A 19,596-nucleotide genomic window follows, 5' to 3' on the forward strand; every position below is an offset into this window, starting at 1 on the left:
AGACAAGACTTCCACAAATTCAGCACAGTTTCTGACAGGGTACAGTATATTCACGATTTTAGGAACGGTGCATCTTTCAAGCAAATCTGAAAAATTAAGGAAGACACATTAAAAAGACTGGTATTGCTGGGCATGGTGGCCCACACCTGAATCCCAGCAGCTTCTGGAGACTCAGGCAGGAAGGCGGCAGGCGCAAAGCCAGCCTCAGCAACTTACTGAGACTCTGTCTTCAAAAATAAAAAAGGCTGAGGATTGGTTCAGTGGTTAAGTACCCTTAGGTTCAATCCTTGGTAACAAAAGAAAAAAAAGTTAGAATTAAAAAAATAAAGACTGGTATTGATAAATTCTGATTATTAATAATCTAGTTTCTTATTTCTTGTTAACTCTCTTAAACCAGAGGATCTAAGCCTTTAACTTGTTTACTAAGTTAAAAACTAAGCACAATTTCTAAGTAGCACTATCACACAAACAGACAGAAGTTATGGTTAAGTAGAAGGCCTTACAGTTGCCCAGTCTTACTCAGATAAGGATTTAAAACAAGACTGAAACTAGGCATCCTGCATTCCTATGCCCTGGTTATCAGACATGATGCCTCTGTACATGAAACCCTCTGCCCTGCTGCCTGCCTCCTCCTGTTCATCAACAAAGAGGCAGCTAAAGTGCCACTTTCTGGGAAGCTTTCCCCTTAATCCACAAGTAGATAGGGAAATATGTCTAGCTACCTTGAAGCACAGTGATTCTGCACTTCGTTTGGTCACAGTCCCTCTTTGACAATGTGATGAAGGTGGATGTCCTCCTAGAAAAATGTGTGCTCTCAAAAAAAAGTCAATATAATTCAGTGGGTTCTACAACTTCTAAGAACCCAGGTTAGGAAAAACGAATGAATACCTCACAGGTGGTCAGCAGCACATGAAAACGTGACTTCTGTTTTAGGTCTTGCTGAAGATGGGCTCTTTCCTCCTTGTCCCCTGCATATGTTACACAAGAAAGACCTGGAGCAAATCTAAATCCAAGAAAAGAAGCAGATGACCCAAATGCCACAACTATGAGATGGTGTGTGCATGTCATGGACGGACTGCAGTGTGCAGATGCCATTCATTAGGTGCTGGTCACAGAACCGTACCTAGAATAATGGTTAGACCTCAGGGTAAGGTCTGTGTTAAGCAGGGAGAAGGATCAGGTCTAAGAGGGTCTCATGCTAACTAAAAATGCAATAATGTTTCTCACTTTAGTTACTTCCTATGTTACTATGAGAAGGACAGTTTCTCCTTTACATCAGCAAAATTTACTGAGAATAAGTACTAGCCTTTAAATTGTAGAAGGGTAACAGTAACACCCACTGGATCCTCCCCCATCAGACCTTGTGTCTTGCCTACACTGTTTCAGTTCAACCTTTCTGGAATAAAATCATTGAATATGACAAGATTTTGCTTCATGATCTTTTATCCATCATCTAGAAAAATATCTTCACATAAACAATACAAGTTCAGCTACATCTACTCTGTACCTTTCCATTTCTTCTTTCCAGTTGTTCAAAACAGACAGAGGACTGAGAATCAGAAATGGTCCTTCATCATTTAACCTTCCCGTCAAGTAAATGAGGAGAGCAATCCTCTGAAACAAAGCAGGCAGTTTTGATCACCTTTCCAGGAGACACAACCATAAAGTTCCTACAACCATAGGCAGAGAACACTAACTGTTATACAAGATTTGCTTTATAAAGAAATTCCGTACAATCTTCCTCATATTAGGAAACTAGTACGTTCTTAGAAGTTCTTAGAACGACATCAGGTAAGCTCAGTGACTTTGCTAAGGAAATTGATGGTGTTCAATTACCTTAGGAGTTAACGAGCAATGAGGCTCAATATTTATGTAACTGAACCAAAAGGAAAAACGTCAGGAAAGAACAGAAATCAATGAAACCAATACACCTGTTGGAAAACAGCAGTAGTACTTTGAAAATATTAAGCCAGAAGTGCTAAGATCTGACAGCAAAGAGTACATGCACATCACGGCCTTGGCCCTTGGCTCGGCTGTTCTGATGAGAGTGCTTTGCTTCCTCCCCAACTTTCTCCCTCCTTCTATAATTATTTAGAGGGTGCCTTCTACTGGCTCAAGTTCTAAGCTCAAGTTATATGTGAACAAAACAGATACAACCTTTGGTCTTTCATAATGGGTGCATTATAATCATACTGTATAGCGGGATCCATATGCCATAGATGTACATGCATATATCTACAACACGCATTCAAATGCACAAAACAGACAATAATTCATTCTCACAAGAAGTATGAGTATGAAATGAAACTTTGCAAAGCCAAATGTGCATACTTCGGGACATGTTTGAGTACACTTATGTCTCTAAAGTTGCTCTCAACAAACAAAAACACGTGAAGAGCTTGCATCCCCAAATACTGTGTTATTTCTGAGGAAAAATATGCCCTAAGGATCAAATTCAAAATCCTGAGAAAACTATAGGCTCAAAAGTGTTCACATCAAAATTAATTTAAGTAACCCAAAAAAGGGGGAATTCATGATTCCTCATCAATAGGACGTTAAGCAAATTATAAATTCTCGATGGCATACTATGCAGCCAGTTGAATGATTTTGAATATAATAAAATGCAAAACTATAGTGCCAATGTTACATTAATGAATAGAAATCATATGGGCTAGATGTGCACTGTAACTTCAATGATGTAAAACATACCTTGCTGCTTATGGCTGTGGTTAGAATGCTGTGATGACAGAGTGGCAGTTCATTTTTTTTGACACAATCATATTAATCTTAAAAAAGAAATGATTTTCTCATTTAACTATCCCAGCCCAAAGTGTGCCCAGAGCATCCCTCTAATAAGTGGCTTAACTGGATTAAAACCATTCTGTTGAATGCTCCCTGGGGATGCAATTTAGAGAAAGTTTGTCTTTACTACCACAAATCAGAAGTGTCTACCAAATAAATTCAGAGTCACTAGTGAATTTTATCAAACATCTAAAATGGAAATGAGAACAATTTTACATAAGCTCTTGCTGAAAATTGAAGAGGAACACTTTTCAATATATTCTATGAGGCCAGCTTTACCCAAATACTAAAACCAGACAAAATTAGTATAAAAAAGAATATCACAAAACAATATCCTTCATAATGTAGATGCAAAATTTCTAAACATACTTTTACCAAAACAGACTTGGAGTTGGTACATTTTTAGAGAATTTAAAGTAGAGGTGGAAAGGCAAAGGACAAGTGGAATTTGCTGGCTCTCTGTGAAGTCAGTAGGACAATTTCAATGACTGAGACAAAGGAGATTATAGGGAGGATACCTCCAGGAAACTGATTTTTAGTTTCATAGTTCTCATACAGGAATATACCAGGAACATATTTGTTTGCCCAAGAGAGAGAAGTGATGAATCTCAGGGGACCTTATATAAGTGGTCGCATTGTTTCTGAATAATGCCAAGATCGATGAGGTACATCTACCTAAGTAAAGGACGCTTCAACATATGATCAGAGTAGCCTATGTGCACCGCTGCTCCAGCTTAAAGTTTATATATATATATATATATATATATATATATATATATACACATATATATGGTTAGAGTTGGACGGGACAGTTGAACTTCTAAAAGGATTATGAGACCCTTGCTCATTCTCTCCAGTGACCACTGGTGAAACTTTCCTGGAATTGAAAAATTTTTATCTTCCTGATTTCTGATCAAGCTGCCTCTGACATATATCACGATTGTACCCGGATATCTTTTATATCCTTCAGATAAGTAAGTGATTAACCCAAGAGGTGTTATGACTGAATTTTCCATTAATTCAAGGCCATGTGTCAACCCAGGGCAGTATTTCTTATTATCCTGGCAGAAGCATCAATTTCAACACTCCACCATTGATCACTAGATCAATGACCGAGGGGGCCACATCTGATTCTCCCCTTTTAAGGTCAGAGAGTCTAAGTTTTATTTTGGAAAACATACAGTACTTCCTCCATATTTCTCTATCACTGTAGAAAAATGGGCAGCAGCCTGACCCCAACCCACCCCCACTGAGAAAGAGAGAGTAATATTAGAAGCAATACAGTTAACTTCATATAGTGTTACTAAGGAGCACAGTCAATTTAGTCCTTGGGCAAGTATACATGCTTTACACAGAGAAAAACCCTAAACCTGGGCCCATTAACTGCACTTGTAACTCAAGTAACTTTTCTCACAGACACATGTCAATGCTCATATAAAGGTAATGACATAATTAATAACTACCCCCACAACTAGAAAAATCAATCCCAAGGTTGTGATCTCTTAAAAGTTAAGCATTTCACATTCTAGTATATACATACATACACACACACATACACCCTCACACACACACATATATAACAGCACTTAAAGATGGTATTAAGCCAGGTGTGGTGGCACATGCCTATAATCCCATTGGCTCCGGAGGCTAAGGCAGGAGGATCATGAGTTCAAAGCCAACCTCAGCAATTTAGGGAGGCACTAAGCAACTAAGTGAGACACTGTCTTCAAATAAAATACAAAAAAGGGCTGGATGTATGGTAAAGTTTTTAAGTACACCTGAGTTCAATCTGGGGTACCCCCCCAAAAAAAAAGATGGAAATGAGTTGTGGGGAGGTGTTTCAGTGTAGGTAAACAGTGCTTCTTCCACAGTAACATACCTGGCAATTCTTACCAAGGCCCATCTCATCTCCCAGGATGCAGCCATTTTGACAGTGGAATCGCTGGGCTAGCCAGTTGACTCCCTCCAGTTGATAAGGGCGTAAATAAATTCCTAGAAATAAAAAATATAGCAAAACCAGAGAGCAGACATTTCAGCACATATGTGGGCTAAGCTCTAAGGCTTTGAATGAAGAACATGGCTTACATTCCCTTAATGTCAAACTTTATTGGCTATATCTTTTATTGGGACGTTCTATGTATACAAACATTAGCGGATTTCCAAATTTCTTTTTGGGCAGAATTGGGTTACCATTCAAAGCCCTGAAATAGCCTGTCACTGTTATATAATCTTCTTGATCGATGAGAAACTCAGCCTGGGATCTGTTCTGTAATACCCAGTCTCAAGCCACTGTCCTTTCCTGGAAATAAGTATTCCTGGAAGTGATGCGACAAACAACACATGGACTGTTCATATGCTTGCTTAATGGCACTCATCTAAATCTGCCATTCCTGCTATATTGTCCCTTAAAGAAAAGGGGGACAGTAAAACACCATGATCCTGAATGCTCCCTTTCTGTTTATAAAAACCTAGCAAAATTAAGGGACCAATGAGATCAAGCCTAGGCTGGAAAGTCCAGATAAATATCATCTTGGAGGACACTGGCTTCTCTCTGCACACTGGGCACTAGGGCAAGTTAGTGTTATCTGTAAAAAGCTACTTTCTTGCATGTATGCTGGTCATACACACAAACTAAAGTTGACGTCACTGCTTCCTCAGTCTAACATGTAAGCCTCCTCCCTGAATGGGGCTGGGCAGAGAACTGAGGGTTCTGTGGAAAAGATACATGTCACTTGTTTGGCCAGAGCCACCAGGCAAAACACCAGGAGCAAGAGAGGTACTGCTTGGAGAAGCACCTTCAGGGACACAGGTGCTATCTGTTCAGTCTGTTGCCACAGAACTCTTCCTGGAGCCGTCATTGATCTGTTAGAAGCTTTCCCCGATAAACCATGTCTCCCATGCTGTCTCCAGCACCTTCTTTGGCCTCCCCACAACCTAGTACAACTGGGCTGTGGACTGCCCCTGCTAAAGGACAAAATGAAAACAGGACTACACTGTGCACCAACAGAGAAGCAGGGTTAAGAATGGAGACGCTGCTACATAAAGGGTGTTTAAAACTGAACAAGGATGGCAAGAGACTATCAATATTTACATTATATATATTTATATCTATAAAATAGTCAAAAGTAAAAGGTTGATGGGATGGGGTTGTAGCTCAGTGGAAGAGCACTTGCGTCACACATATGAGGTCCTGGGTTCGATCCTCATAAAATAATAAGTAAAAATAAAGATATATATTTTAAAAAGTAAAAGGTTGAAGTGGTGGATAAAGAGTGACCCTCAAAGAGTTCATGCACAGACCTCAGAATCAGTGAATGTTACCTTACTTGGCAAAAAGGAGTCCACAGCCATGACTAAGGTTGAGGGTCTGGAGATGGGGAGACCATACTGAGTTATCCTGGATTACCCAATCTAATCACTCACACCTTTAGAAAGTAGACCCTTCACCAGATGTGATTAGGAGGAGGTGACTATCATGAGGCAGTCCAGGTACCCCCACCCAAAAGACCCTGCCATGATTAACCTTCTCCTCTTGTGAGATCAGGATGCCTTGCAGTTTGAACCTTCCTCTTGTTCTAAATGATCTGTTGGCTCTCCAGAGTCAGGCCTCTGTCTAAAACTCCAGTCAATATCTGGGCTATGATATTCTACAGAAGCTTTGCAAGATATTATCATTGGGGAAACTGAGGAAGGTTCCATGGGATCTCTTTTTTTTTAAACTGCAGGTGAACCTATAATTAGTTTAAAATAACATGTTTAATTAAAATGATATGAAACTATACAAAGATAACAGTATTTAATACTTAGAAGATGACTGCAAAAGGAAAAAAAATCATCCAAAAAGAAGTCAGAAAGAAAAGGATTTAATATAGGGAATCAGCTCACCATAAAATTTTTTGTTGGAAGGGCTGGAAAAGCAGCCCCTGGTTTAGCTTCCTGGTACAACTGCTAGATAACTATCAGAACTGGCTCATTCAGGTGATATCTACCTCCAGGACCAGGAATCCAGGAACCTACGAAAAGCGTACGCTATTTCCCCAAATGTTTCACAAAGAACACACACTGCTGCTGGAATCAGGAAAGGAAGAATCTTGACCCACCCACAGTTTCCCTACATATCCATCTACTTTAACGAACAGGAGGGCCAGTCGCCCACCCGCCCCCCGCCCCCCGCGCTACCGTTCCCCTTCTTCCCACACCGCCTGGTGGTGGACACCCGACTACTCCCCCCAAGGCTCCCTGCGACCCCCGCCTCCGCCCGCCCTCCTCACCCACCTCCTCACCCACCTCCGCGTCCCCCGTCACTGCTGCAGACCAGCCTGCCCACAGGCCCCTCTCCACCCGCCCTCCACTCTGAGGGAAGCGGCACTGCGCCTCGTTTCCCGAGAGCCACGGAGCCCTAGAGGCAGGAGCGGGCCAAGCGCTCTCCACGGAGAAGCGCCGCACTCCGGGCGGGAACCTCGGGCACCGCGCCCCCCCCCCACCCCGCGCCCCTCCTGCTGTGCCCTCGCCCGCTCCACCGCTCCACCGACTGACGGCGGGGAAGGGGAGGCCGGCGAAGGTCGCTGCGGCTGCTTCCCGAGGGCAGGACAGGACCCGACTGACCGCTCAGAGCGGCGCGCGGCCCGAACGCCGCGGGAAGGACCAACCGTAGGCCAGCCACCTGCGGCGCGCACAGGCTCCCAGAGTCAAGGGGGCGGTGCGTCTTCCCAGTCCAACTGCAGCGCCACCCGCACAGCCGGACCGCCTGGACCCGGGCTTCGCGCCCCACCGGGCAAGTTTCCTCGCCCACCGCCCGGCTACCCGGAAGTACCCCGCGCCGAGCTGCGCCCACCGCACGAGCGCCCACCCACTACCGGCGGAGGGGAAGCCCCGGCTCCCGGAAAGCTGGTGTGCACGAGGTGGCGCATCTGGGCGGCCCTTCTCCTGCAGCCCACTTACCTGTCAGGCCCCACTGCCGTAAGTCCAGCTCCTGCACCCACGTCCTCACCGCCTCGGGTCTGCCCTTCGCCTGGAAGGCTACGAGGAAACCCGGCACGCTACCCTCCAAGTGGCTGCGAGAGGCTCCGCCCCGCACGCCGTGCGTGCGCTGCCTTTCCGGTGAGCCCCCCCCCCCCCCCCCCGCGCTACCATTCCCCGTCTTCCCACACCGCCTGGTGGTGGACACCCGACTACTCCCCCCAAGGCTCCCTGCGACCCCCGCCTCCGCCCGCCCTCCTCACCCACCTCCTCACCCACCTCCGCGTCCCCCCCGTCACTGGTGCAGACCAGCCTGCCCACAGGCCCCTCTCCACCCGCCCTCCACTCTGAGGGAAGCGGCACTGCCCCTCGTTTCCCCGAGAGCCACGGAGCCCTAGAGGCAGGAGCCGGCCGAGCGCTCTCCACTGAGAAGTGCCGCACTCCGGGCAGGAACCTCGGGCGCCCCGCCCCCCCCCCCCCCCCCCGCGCCCGTCCTGCCATGCCCTCGCCCGCTCCACCGACTGAGGGCGGGGAAGGGGAGGCCTGCGAAGGTCGCTGCGGCTGCTTCCCGAAGGCAGGACAGGACCCGACTGACCGCTCAGAGCGGCGCGTGGCCCGAACGCCGCGGGAAGGACCAACCGTAGGCCAGCCACCTGCGGCGCGCACAGGCTCCCAGAGTCAAGGGGGCGGTGCGTATTCCCAGTCCAACTGCAGCGCCACCCGCACAGCCAGACCGCCTGGACCCGGGCTTCGCGCCCCACCGAGCAAGTTTCCTCGCCCACCGCCCGGCTACCCGGAAGTACCCCGCGCCGAGCTGCGCCCACCGCACGAGCGCCCACCCACTACCGGCGGAGGGGAAGCCCCGGCTCCCGGAAAGCTGGTGTGCACGAGGTGGCGCATCTGGGCGGCCCTTCTCCTGCAGCCCACTTACCTGTCAGGCCCCACTGCCGTAAGTCCAGCTCCTGCACCCACGTCCTCACCGCCTCGGGTCTGCCCTTCGCCTGGAAGGCTATGAGGAAACCCGGCACGCTACCCTCCAAGTGGCTGCGAGAGGCTCCGCCCCGCACGCCGTGCGTGCGCTGCCTTTCCGGTGAGCCCCCCCCCTCCCCCCCCCCCCCCCCCCCGCGCTACCATTCCCCGTCTTCCCACACCGCCTGGTGGTGGACGCCCGACTACTCCCCCCAAGGCTCCCTGCGACCCCCGCCTCCACCCGCCCTCCTCACCCACCTCCTCACCCACCTCCGCGTCCCCCTGTCACTGCTGCAGACCAGCCTGCCCACAGGCCCCTCTCCACCCGCCCTCCACTCTGAGGGAAGCGGCACTGCGCCTCGTTTCCCGAGAGCCACGGAGCCCTAGAGGCAGGAGCGGGCCGAGCGCTCTCCACTGAGAAGCGCCGCACTCCGGGCGGGAACCTCGGGCGCACCGCCCCCCACCCCCCCCCCCCCCCGCGCCCGTCCTGCCGTGCCCTCGCCCGCTCCACCGACTGATGGCGGGGAAGGGGAGGCCTGCGAAGGTCGCTGCGGCTGCTTCCCGAAGGCAGGACAGGACCCGACTGACCGCTCAGAGCGGCGCGTGGCCCGAACGCCGCGGGAAGGACCAACCGTCGGCCAGCCACCTGCGGCGCGCGCAGGCTCCCAGAGTCAAGGGGGCGGTGCGTCTTCCCAGTCCAACTGCAGCGCCACCCGCACAGCCGGACCGCCTGGACCCGGGCTTCGCGCCCCACCGAGCAAGTTTCCTCGCCCACCTCCCGGCTACCCGGAAGTACCCCGCGCCGAGCTGCGCCCACCGCACGAGCGCCTACCCACTACCGGCGGAGGGGAAGCCCTGGCTCTCGGAAAGCTGGTGTGCACGACGTGGCGCATCTGGGCGGCCCTTCTCCTGCAGCCCACTTACCTGTCAGGCCGCACTGCCGTAAGTCCAGCTCCTGCACCCACGTCCTCACCGGAAGGCTACGAGGAAACCCTGCACGCTACCCTCCAAGTGGCTGGGAGAGGCTCCGCCCCTCACGCCGTGCGCGCGCCGCCTTTCCTGTGAGCACACACCCCCCCCCACCCCCCCCCCACCCCCGCGCTACCGTTCCCCGTCTTCCCACACCGCCTGGTGGTGGACGCCCGACTACTCCCCCCAAGGCTCCCTGCGACCCCCGCCTCCGCCCGCCCTCCTCACCCACCTCCTCACCCACCTCCGCGTCCCCCGTCACTGCTGCAGACCAGCCTGCCCACAGGCCCCTCTCCACCCGCCCTCCACTCTGAGGGAAGCGGCATTGCGCCTCGTTTCCCGAGAGCCACGGAGTCCTAGAGGCAGGAGCGGGCCGAGCGCTCTCCACGGAGAAGCGCCGCACTCCGGGCGGGAACCTCGGGCGCCCCGCCCCCCCCCCCCCCCCCCCGCCTGTCCTGCCGTGCCCTCGCCCACTCCACCGCTCCACCGACTGACGGCGGGGAAGGGGAGGCCGGCGAAGGTCGCTGCGGCTGCTTCCCGAGGGCAGGACAGGACCCGACTGACCGCTCAGAGCGGCGCGTGGCCCGAACGCCGCGGGAAGGACCAACCGTCGGCCAGCCACCTGCGGCGCGCACAGGCTCCCAGAGTCAAGGGGGCGGTGCGTCTTCCCAGTCCAACCGCAGTGCCACCCGCACAGCCGGACCGCCTGGACCCGGGCTTCGCGCCCCACCGGGCAAGTTTCCTCTCCCATCCCGGCTACCCGGAAGTACCCCGCGCCGAGCTGCGCCCACCGCACGAGCGCCCACCCACTACCGGCGGAGGGGAAGCCCCGGCTCGCGGAAAGCTGGTGTGCACGAGGTGGCGCATCTGGGCGGCCCTTCTCCTGCAGCCCACTTACCTGTCAGGCCGCACTGCCGTAAGTCCAGCTCCTGCACCCACGTCCTCACCGCCTCGGGTCTGCCCTCCGCCTGGAAGGCTACGACGAAACCCGGCACGCTACCCTCCATCTGGCTGCGAGAGGCTCCGCCCCACACGCCGTGCGTGCGCCGCCTTTCCTGTGAGCCGCGGAGGACCCTGGGAGCGCCGCTCAGGGCTGTGGGAGCGCGGCGCAGCCGCCAGCGGACGCCCGCTGAGGGCGTCTATTGCAAGCTGCTGGAAGTCCGCATGCAGGTCAGTGTTGGAATTCTTGGCTGGAGCCCTGGGTGGCTACTCTGCTCTCAGGAGTCAGCTCAATTCTGTTGACTCTAGCGGTAAGTTGGGCGAGACTCTGAAGCCCCCTGAGCTGTTCCCTGTTAGCTGTAAGCGAAAGCCTCCAAATGTTGCTGCCGCCAAGGGCATTTCAAGGACGCTATGAGAGTAGGTAGATTGCCCACTGGGTTAGCTTCAGGGTGACCAGCCTCAGTTCTGGGTGATCCCGTGATGTAGTTTACCACTAGCACAAATATTATCATAACCTCAAAGTCACTGCATTTACCCCCATACCTCCTAGGTGCTGCCCTAGGAGCTGATACATTGAGTCGCCTTTTCTGGACCTTTAGGAAACTCACGAGCGTTCCACTGTAGGTATGGCTCTTGGACCGAGGAGTATCAGGAATACAGCAAAGACCTGACCAGCAGAAATACCGCCTGCTGGGTCCCAAGGTCATCCATCAGCAGCAAGGGGCATGGCTGGCTGGCGGTCCACGTTAACAGCACCAGCAGGACAGCTGCCATCAGACCCTTTGATCAGCTGTTTGGGGTGCAAGGCATCGGTAAGACAGACTCTGCCCAGAGTGGCCCACATCACTGCATGGCAGGGTCTCAGCGCTGCAGGGGTGGGACTATGTTTGTGCTGCTGACAGTGGCAGGTGGCTCAGTGGGAACACTGCTGCAGATTTGGGTTGCATGACTTTTGTGCTATGGGGACTGGCCCTGGATGTTGCAGGATGTCTGACCACATTCCCAGACACTGCTCAGGAGATGCTGTCAATACCCCTGTTGGAGATGAGGATCAGGCCCTAGTTTTCCTGGTGTTAAAGAGGAAACACCCCCAAGCTTAGAAAATGAGTTTTATTTAAGAAAGAGACAGGCACAGCTGAAGAGAAGGGACCCCAGAGCTGGGAGTCCAGGGAACTGGGCGTGTCTTGCTCTTTGACAGACCCCAGAACCCCCACTACCATCTCGGGCTCCTCCATGTAGGTGCCCAAGGGCAGGCGGGGACAGGAGCACAGGAGGAGTCCTGAGCTATCTATCCACTGAGCAGCAGTAGTGGGAGCCCAGAGTTTAGCTATTAGCAACCCATCATTGTCTTTCTTTTTAGAACCCGGAATTGAACCCAGGGGTGCTTAATCACTGAGCCACCTCCCCAGCCCTTTTTATTTTTTATTGTGAGACAGGGTCTTGGTAAGTGGCTTAGGACCACCTCACCAGGTTGCTGAGGCTGGGTTTGAACTTGAGATCCTCCTGCCTCACCCTCCCCAGCTGCTGGGATGACAGGCGTGCACCACACTGCTCACTTTCTGGGTAGAAAAATGGCCCCCAATTATAGGAGGAATTCATGCGTATGTAGGTGACACTGGGAGATGACTTAAGCATGAGAGACTGTAACAGAACGTATCAGTTTGGGCATTCAGGAGACAGGTTGTGAGAAGAGAAGGTCTGGGGATGGCGTTCTACTATAGTGTCACTGGGAAAGGATTTATTTGGGGGAGAAGGATTCATGTTTTGGCTCCTTCCCAAAGAATGTCATTTTTTAGGCTTGATGGATGGTTCCTTCCCAGGGACTCTCCTGTCACTAGGAAAGGATGTGTTGGGAAAGGATCAATGATATCAATGGGTCACCTTCTTCCTCCTTCCCTCTCCCCAGGCCACACTGTGTGGGGATTGTCATTTCCATATCTTTCATTTGGAACTCTACCTGGCATAAATGTTCCATAAAGACACAGACTTGTTATTCACAGGGCAGGATTTGGTTGTGAGACACCTGCCATCAAACGGGAGCCTAAATCCGGCCCCAGAATCGGACCCTTTGCTATTCCCTTCAATGGTACATTTCTTGTGCAACCCCCCAAACGTCCCTTTTATGAAAATAGGCAATAAAAGATTCCGACAGAGACCTAAAAAGCAAACGATAATGGGAAAATGGTTCTGAGCTGGTGCAGGCGGCAGGAATTTATTTTATGACCAAGTCCTGGGATTGCTAAAAGAATGAAGCAGTTTCTTGGTTGAGAACGTTCTGCTTTAGGGAAGGGCTGACTTTGAGGCCATCAGATCCCATTCTGAGTGTGTCTCTATGATCTGTTCATTGTGAGATCTCAGTCCTAGAATCTAGGACAAGGACGTGCATGTGGAAGTACTTTATTTCCAGGGACCTTACAATGGAGTCATGCCCTGAGCCAGGGCATTGGTGGGGGGAATTCATCCATGTAATTCTTTTTTTTTTTTTTGGTACTGGGGACTGAACTGAGGTGCACTTGACCACTGAGTCTCATCCCCAGCCCTTTGTTGTATTTTATTTAGAGATGGTTCTTGCTGAGTTGCTTAGGGCCTCGCTTTTGCTGAAGCTACCTTTGAACTTGTGATCCTCCTGTCTCAGCCTCCCAAGCTGTTGGGATCACAGGCATCCAGCCATCCAAGCAATTCTGTCAGTCGCAATCTCTTCAGTTTACAAGAAGGGTCTCTTTTTCACACCACTACAATGCAGGAGTCCTAAGGAAGTCACAATCTTCCTGTGGCTTGAGATGAGCTGATTCAGATCTAATGATAAAGCCGGGTGCAGTGGTACATGCCTGTCATCCTAGCAGCTCGGGAGGCTGAGGCAGGAGGATCACAAGTTCAAAGCCAGCCTCAGCAAAAGCAAGGCGCTAAGTAACTCAGTGAGACCCTGTCTCTAAATAAAACACAAAATAGGGCTGGGGAGGTGGCTCAGGGCTCAGTGGTCGAGTGCCCCTGAGTTCAGTCCCCACAAAAAAAGAAAGATCTACTGGTAAATCTTGAATGCCTGGAAAGGTGTGGGTGGATTGGAGTCAATTGGCCCTGATCACCAACTCATGTCACTGACCTCTCCTTCTCTAACCAGCTCGAGAGAATCCGCCAACCAATGTCACAGCCCAGATCCAGGTCTCTCCATCCGATGGGACAAACCCATTTCCGCCTTTCCACAGCACTGCTTTGATTACGAAGTGAAGATACACAACACAAAGAAGAATTATTTGCAGGTAATTCCTCAGAGGGTCCCAGAAGTCCATGACAAATATTCATTGTATAAACATTGAACAATTTTTTTTTCTCCATTGGCTGCTCTGGTTATAGCTGGATATGAACAAGGTCAAATACATCTACCCAGGTGTTATGGAAATCAACCAAACCTTACAAGCCTTTTGTTCTTCTTATGGATGAAAATAATCCCCGGGGTCAGATGAAACCTCGTGGGTACTGGTGTAGGGAAAATGTAAAATGTCAAGGCTCGGTTGAAAGCAGAAACGTCAGTGTTCCAAGACCTAGAGCCATGGTTTTGGCTGTGTTAGATCCCATCTCAGCCCAAAGCTACAGGCAGCCCAGGTGCCATCGATGGATGACAACACACCCAAGATGTGGTGTGTACATACAGTGGAAGGTGTCACTCAGCCTGGGTTTATTTACTTGTTAATTTTTATTTTTGGGGGGGCACTAGGGATTGAACCCAGGGTGCTTAACCACTGAGCCATATCCCCAGCCCTTTTTCATATTTTATTTAGAGGCAAAGTCTCACCAAGTTGCTTAGGGTCTTGCTAAGTTGCTGAGGCTGGTCTTGAACTTGGTATCCTCCGGCCTCAGCATCCTGAGCACTCAAGTTCTCAGAACAAACCAGAGCTATTGCTCATGATTCAACCTGAGCTTGTGCACGTAGCTACATCCCAGCCCAGAGGGCCAGTTTTGCAAGATGAGAAGCATGGGAAGATGGACTGCATTTAAAACCGCTGATCTGTACACTTAAAAATGCAGCAGATGGTCAATTTTATATTGAATGTATCTTACCGCAGTTTTAAAAAACACATACGGGGTACAATGGCATGTGCCTGTCATTCTGGCGACTTGGGAGGCTGAGGCAGGAGGATCGCAACTTCGAGGCCAGCCTAGGCAATGTAAGTTGATCCCATCTCAGAAAAATAATAAAACAAAAATGAAAACCTCCCACCTCATTAAACTGCCAACATTTCTTGAGGATAGATTACGTGTCAAGCTTTGTAATTTTATCTTATCCTCACAATAACTCTTGGGTAATTACCATTCTTTTTGGAGTGGCAAGACCTGGAAAAAGACAGTCTTGCTCACAGTCACCGAGCTAGAGCAAAACACAGGGGTGGCAGGCTTCCAACACGTGTCTCACTGATAACAGAAAAAGTAAATGCAGAGCAATGAGATTTCATCAATATATTTTTTGTGGGGTACCAGGGATTGAACTGAGGCGCACTCGACCACTGAGGCACCTCCCCAGTCCTATTTTGCATTTTATTTAGAGACAGGGTCTCACTGAGTTGCTTAGCACCTCGCTTTTGCTGAGCCTGTCCTGCCTTTTTTTGGTAAATGGTGAGAGGCTTTGCAGGCCATTCATTTTTCTATCAAAATTACTCAGAATTAAAGTGGCCACAGTGTCAACAAATGGGTAAGACTACTTCCCATACGGCTTTATCTGTGGACACGAAAATTTCCATTTCACATGGTTTTCATGTATCATGAAACAAGACTCTTCTTTGGAGATTTTCCAGCCACTGAAAAATACCTAAGCCGCTGAGTGAGGTGGTGCACACCTGTAAGCCCAGGGGTTTGGGAGCCCGAAGCTAGAGAATGGAAAGTTCAATTCTCTGCAAATTAGCAAGACCCTAAAGCAACTTAGGAAGACCCTGTCTCAACATTAAAAATTTTGAAAAATGCTGGGATATGGCTTGGTTGTCTATCACCTCTGGGATCCATCCACTGTACTAAACCCCCTCTCCATAGAAACCTCCAAAACGTAGCAGGTCATAGTTTGTAGGTCATTCAAAATCAGGTGGCAGATGAGTTTGCAGACACCAGAATGGGCAGCCCTTGTGACGTTGTTTAGGATTCAGGATGCAGAGGGAGAAGGCCAGGGAGCCTATTCACACTGGTAGAGGCTCCTCTGGTCTTTGCATCTGAAACATCAATTGGGCCCCTACGGGAGCTCCTGGACTTAGCATGGATGGCCAGATGTCTTTGAGTGACTTCCTGAACACTGGGTCACTTTATTTCTACAGGACCCCTCAAGCTGGTCATCGACATACCTTATGGGTTTTGAGATTCTTACAAGACTTTTTTCCCCCATTTAGATCGAAAGGATCACAACCAATGCATTTGTCTCCGTCATTGACCATCTCTCCAAGTACTCCATTCAAGTGAGGGCGGCCGTGAGTCCCGCCTGCAGGACAGCCGGGCTCTGGAGTGAGTGGACTCCACCTATCTTTGTGGGTGAGTCTCTGAGAACTTGGGGTGGGGTGTCTTGGAACGGTTTTGCGTCTCTGCTGGGTCACATCTCCTATGACTCCACCGATAGTTCCATCAGAGGTGGCTTTTCCAGGAAGCCAGCCAAGCCTGGGTGTCCACCCGGTCCCCAGAGCAAGCCCTTCTCGTGAGTCCTACCTGTTGTCTTGCTTGGAAGCCTCTGTTCCTCCTTCTCTCCAAAGGCTTGAACTTTTTCAGCTAAGTGTACATCTACAAGCTGCTCAAAGAAAAAAGAGCTCAACTGCCTTACCCCAAGTACAGTGTCCTGCAAAAAAACTTAGTACCATATGATGGTCAGATTATCAGGGATGACACTGCACCTATCTTACTCAGATTCCCTTGGCTTTATATGCATTCATGTGTTCAGTTCTATGCAATTTCAGCACATGTTGAACTGCAAGTGTCAATATGTATCTTTACAGAGATCCAAAGTGTATCATTAGTCAGGATACAGGACAGCGCATTTCTAGGATTCCTGATGCTGTTCCCCCATCTCCATTTTTCTTTGGTACTGAGGATGAAACTCAGGGGTGTTTAATCACTGAGCCACATTCCCAGCACTTTTTTATATTTTATCTGGGTGCACAGTTTCACCAAGTTGCTAAGTGCATCATTAAGTTGCTGAGGCTGGCCTCCAACTTTCCATCCTCCTGCCTCAGCCTCCAGACTCACTGTGATTAAGGTGCATGCCCCTGGGAGAGGCTCCTCTTGCCAATTTTATAACCGCACCCAATCTCTCTGTCTCCCTCCACCTTTCCCAGCAACCACTCATCTGTTCTCCAGCTCTGTGATGTTCCCATACCTAATTCTGAATTTATAATGCAGTTCTTTTTCTTCAAAAATGACTCTGAAATTGAGTGATCTTCAGAAAATCTAGATCCCTCCCTGAGCCTTCTCTCTCATGGACAGAAGATCTGAATTTCTGGGTATTTCTTGAGCACCTGTGTTGCTCTGGTCAAATTGGCTAGTTTTTGTGGCAAGTAAAAATGACCATCTTTTCTGTAGTGGGGTCTTTGAAAGGTCACAGACATTAGATGGTGGCTGTGCATGAAGTGCACATTCCCAGGCCCTCCCAGTTAAGAAGCAGCTGTAATGTCTCACAGGACAGCCGGGTTCTGGAGTGAGTGGACTCCACCTATCTATGTGATGAACCTGGTCGAGGGTCTACGGGAGCAGGGAGGGTGGGAATAACCCAGGAGTGCCCCACTGAATGCCGGGGTTGAACACCCAACCTCTGCACACACGTATCCTTGAACACACTGGTCTCTCTGCGGGACAACAGGAAGCAACTCCAACCTGTCTGCCTCTTGGGGTTTTGTGAAATACAGCGACCAGAGCAGGCCACAGGTATGGGAGGTTATTTGCCAGACACAGTGCTAAATGACTCTCTTGCATTATCTCAATTAATTCCCTGCACCAACCTGTTTTGCAAGAAAATTTAGGTCACTTGCAAGTGGCAGGAAGAAATGGGGCTCATCCCTAGGCTGGTGCAAGCACCCCATCTCTTAGACCCCTGGTGTGGGGTGTCAATATCCTACAAGGCGCCAGGTGCCGTGGAAGTGAAAGACCCGTGTAAGAGATCTTGGTGGCTAACTCCGTGGTCATGGCTGGTCATGGTGTGTCATGGCTGTTGGAAGAGTGGATTTAAGATTTCTTTTGGGGATGGCAAAAAAAAAATACTATGTAGATTTTTACAGATGGTGGTACATGTCTGTCATCCCTCTGGTTCAAGAGGCTGAGGCAGGAGGATCACAAGTTCAAGGCCAGCTTCAGCAATTTAGCAGCCCTAAGCAACTTAGTGAGACATTGTCTCAAATTAAGAAAAAAAATGGTGGGGGTTGCGGCTGGGGATGTGGCTCAGTGGTTAAGCACCTCGGAGTTCAATTCCTGGTTACCCCTCCACCCTGCCCCCCCAAAATCTGCTCTGTATTCCATACACTTCACTACAGAGTGCCCTTGAGGCAGTGACCCATTAGACCCTGAGAATGGGAGTCAGACCTGAGGCCTATCAGGTAGACTTCCACGGAAGACCAGGGAAGGGGAACACTGTTTAGAGTCAGAGGAGCCTGGATCCCATAAAAATTGTGCAGTGCGCAACACACATGGCCTTACGTGGTGGCCCTGACATCACTAGAGGGCTCGGAGAGCAAGCAGGAGCCTTCCAGAGGAGAGGGAACTGAAAGTGGGGTAAGAGGAACTGAGAACACACCACATCACCTGCTGCAGGGTTCTGCTGAGCCTCAGCACCCCCCTCTCCGTGCCCCCAGGTTGACCTACCTACACTGACCCCAGTGCAAAAGGGACTTCCCTCCACCCTGCTTCGTGTCCCCAGATAAAAAACTCACTGTGGGGCCTGAAAAAGAAACACACAGAAGAACCACGCCTCAGCAAGGCTTTTGAACAAGATGATTCATTTTGTCAGATGCCTGGGGTGGGGGCTTCATTTTTATTCCTCGAATTCACAAGGTTTCCATTTTTAAAGTGTTTTCTGCGACTTCCCACGGGCACCAAGCTCGGTGGCCCCGTTGATATTTCTAAGCACCTTCCTAACACCACCACGTAGGCTGTTGCAGACAGACAGACAGATGTGAGCTCCTTCCCCAGCCCTCTTAGATTTTATTTTGAATGCTGCCCAAGGAATTTCAAAGCACCATGCTAGAGACCAAGAGCAACGTGGTGGCTAAGAATCCACTTAGGATTTGGGAAGGGGTGCGATGTGAAGCTGTCATCCCAGTTGACCAGAGCGTGGGCCATCTAGGTGTTAGCCAGGGCTCTGACCATGTCCAGATCTCCCACCCAAGTTAGAAGGGACCAAAGATAATACGGTGAAGCAGGTACTCAGAGGCTGCCTAGGTACAGTGTTCAGGAGGATTCTGAGGATGAATGTTGATCCGAGGGCATGGAGATCATTAGAGAGGACCGAGTGGGGACTCAGCCCGTCCAACCTAACCCCTCTTGGCCTGTGTCCTCAGCTGTGACTCAGAGTCCCTTCCCCCTCTCACCAATCCTGTTTCTCCGCCCCCGCATCACCCCTCCTTGAATCTGCTGAGCGGCGAAGGGGATCCGGACGGAGGGTTCATTTTAAGCTGGTTTTGAATTTGTCCCTCACTGGCCACTTTAGGGCCCTCTTGCCATTACGTCCTGGTCCTAGGCAACGGCTGGCTAGTGCAGATCTCAGCTCATTACGAGTCCCTGCCCCCTGCATCCCACCCCCAGGTGTCCCTCTTGGATGGGTAGCATCTCACCCATTTCACCGACAGCCACCCCTTTCATGAAGACAAGGTGAGACCGTCTCAGCCCCAGGGGCGTTTTCACGTTGTCCTGGGGTCACCTGCTTTCACTTTTCCAGCAGTGTCTTGTCACTGTGTCGATTCAGAGGTCCCCAGGTCTTATGGCAGATGTTGAGTTTGTAGAATTTGG

The 19,596-nt window shown here is 50.3% G+C and overlaps 1 pseudogene; it reads right to left on the bottom strand.

Moving 5' to 3' along the window:
• The window catches only part of LOC143637795 (chromodomain-helicase-DNA-binding protein 1-like), a 45,317-nt pseudogene extending 36,422 nt beyond the window's left edge, over positions 1-8,895 (bottom strand).
• Between the last annotated feature and the right edge of the window lie 10,701 nt (positions 8,896-19,596).

Source organism: Callospermophilus lateralis, unplaced genomic scaffold (genome assembly GCF_048772815.1).
Source record: "Callospermophilus lateralis isolate mCalLat2 unplaced genomic scaffold, mCalLat2.hap1 Scaffold_103, whole genome shotgun sequence".
Taxonomy (NCBI): domain Eukaryota; kingdom Metazoa; phylum Chordata; class Mammalia; order Rodentia; family Sciuridae; genus Callospermophilus; species Callospermophilus lateralis.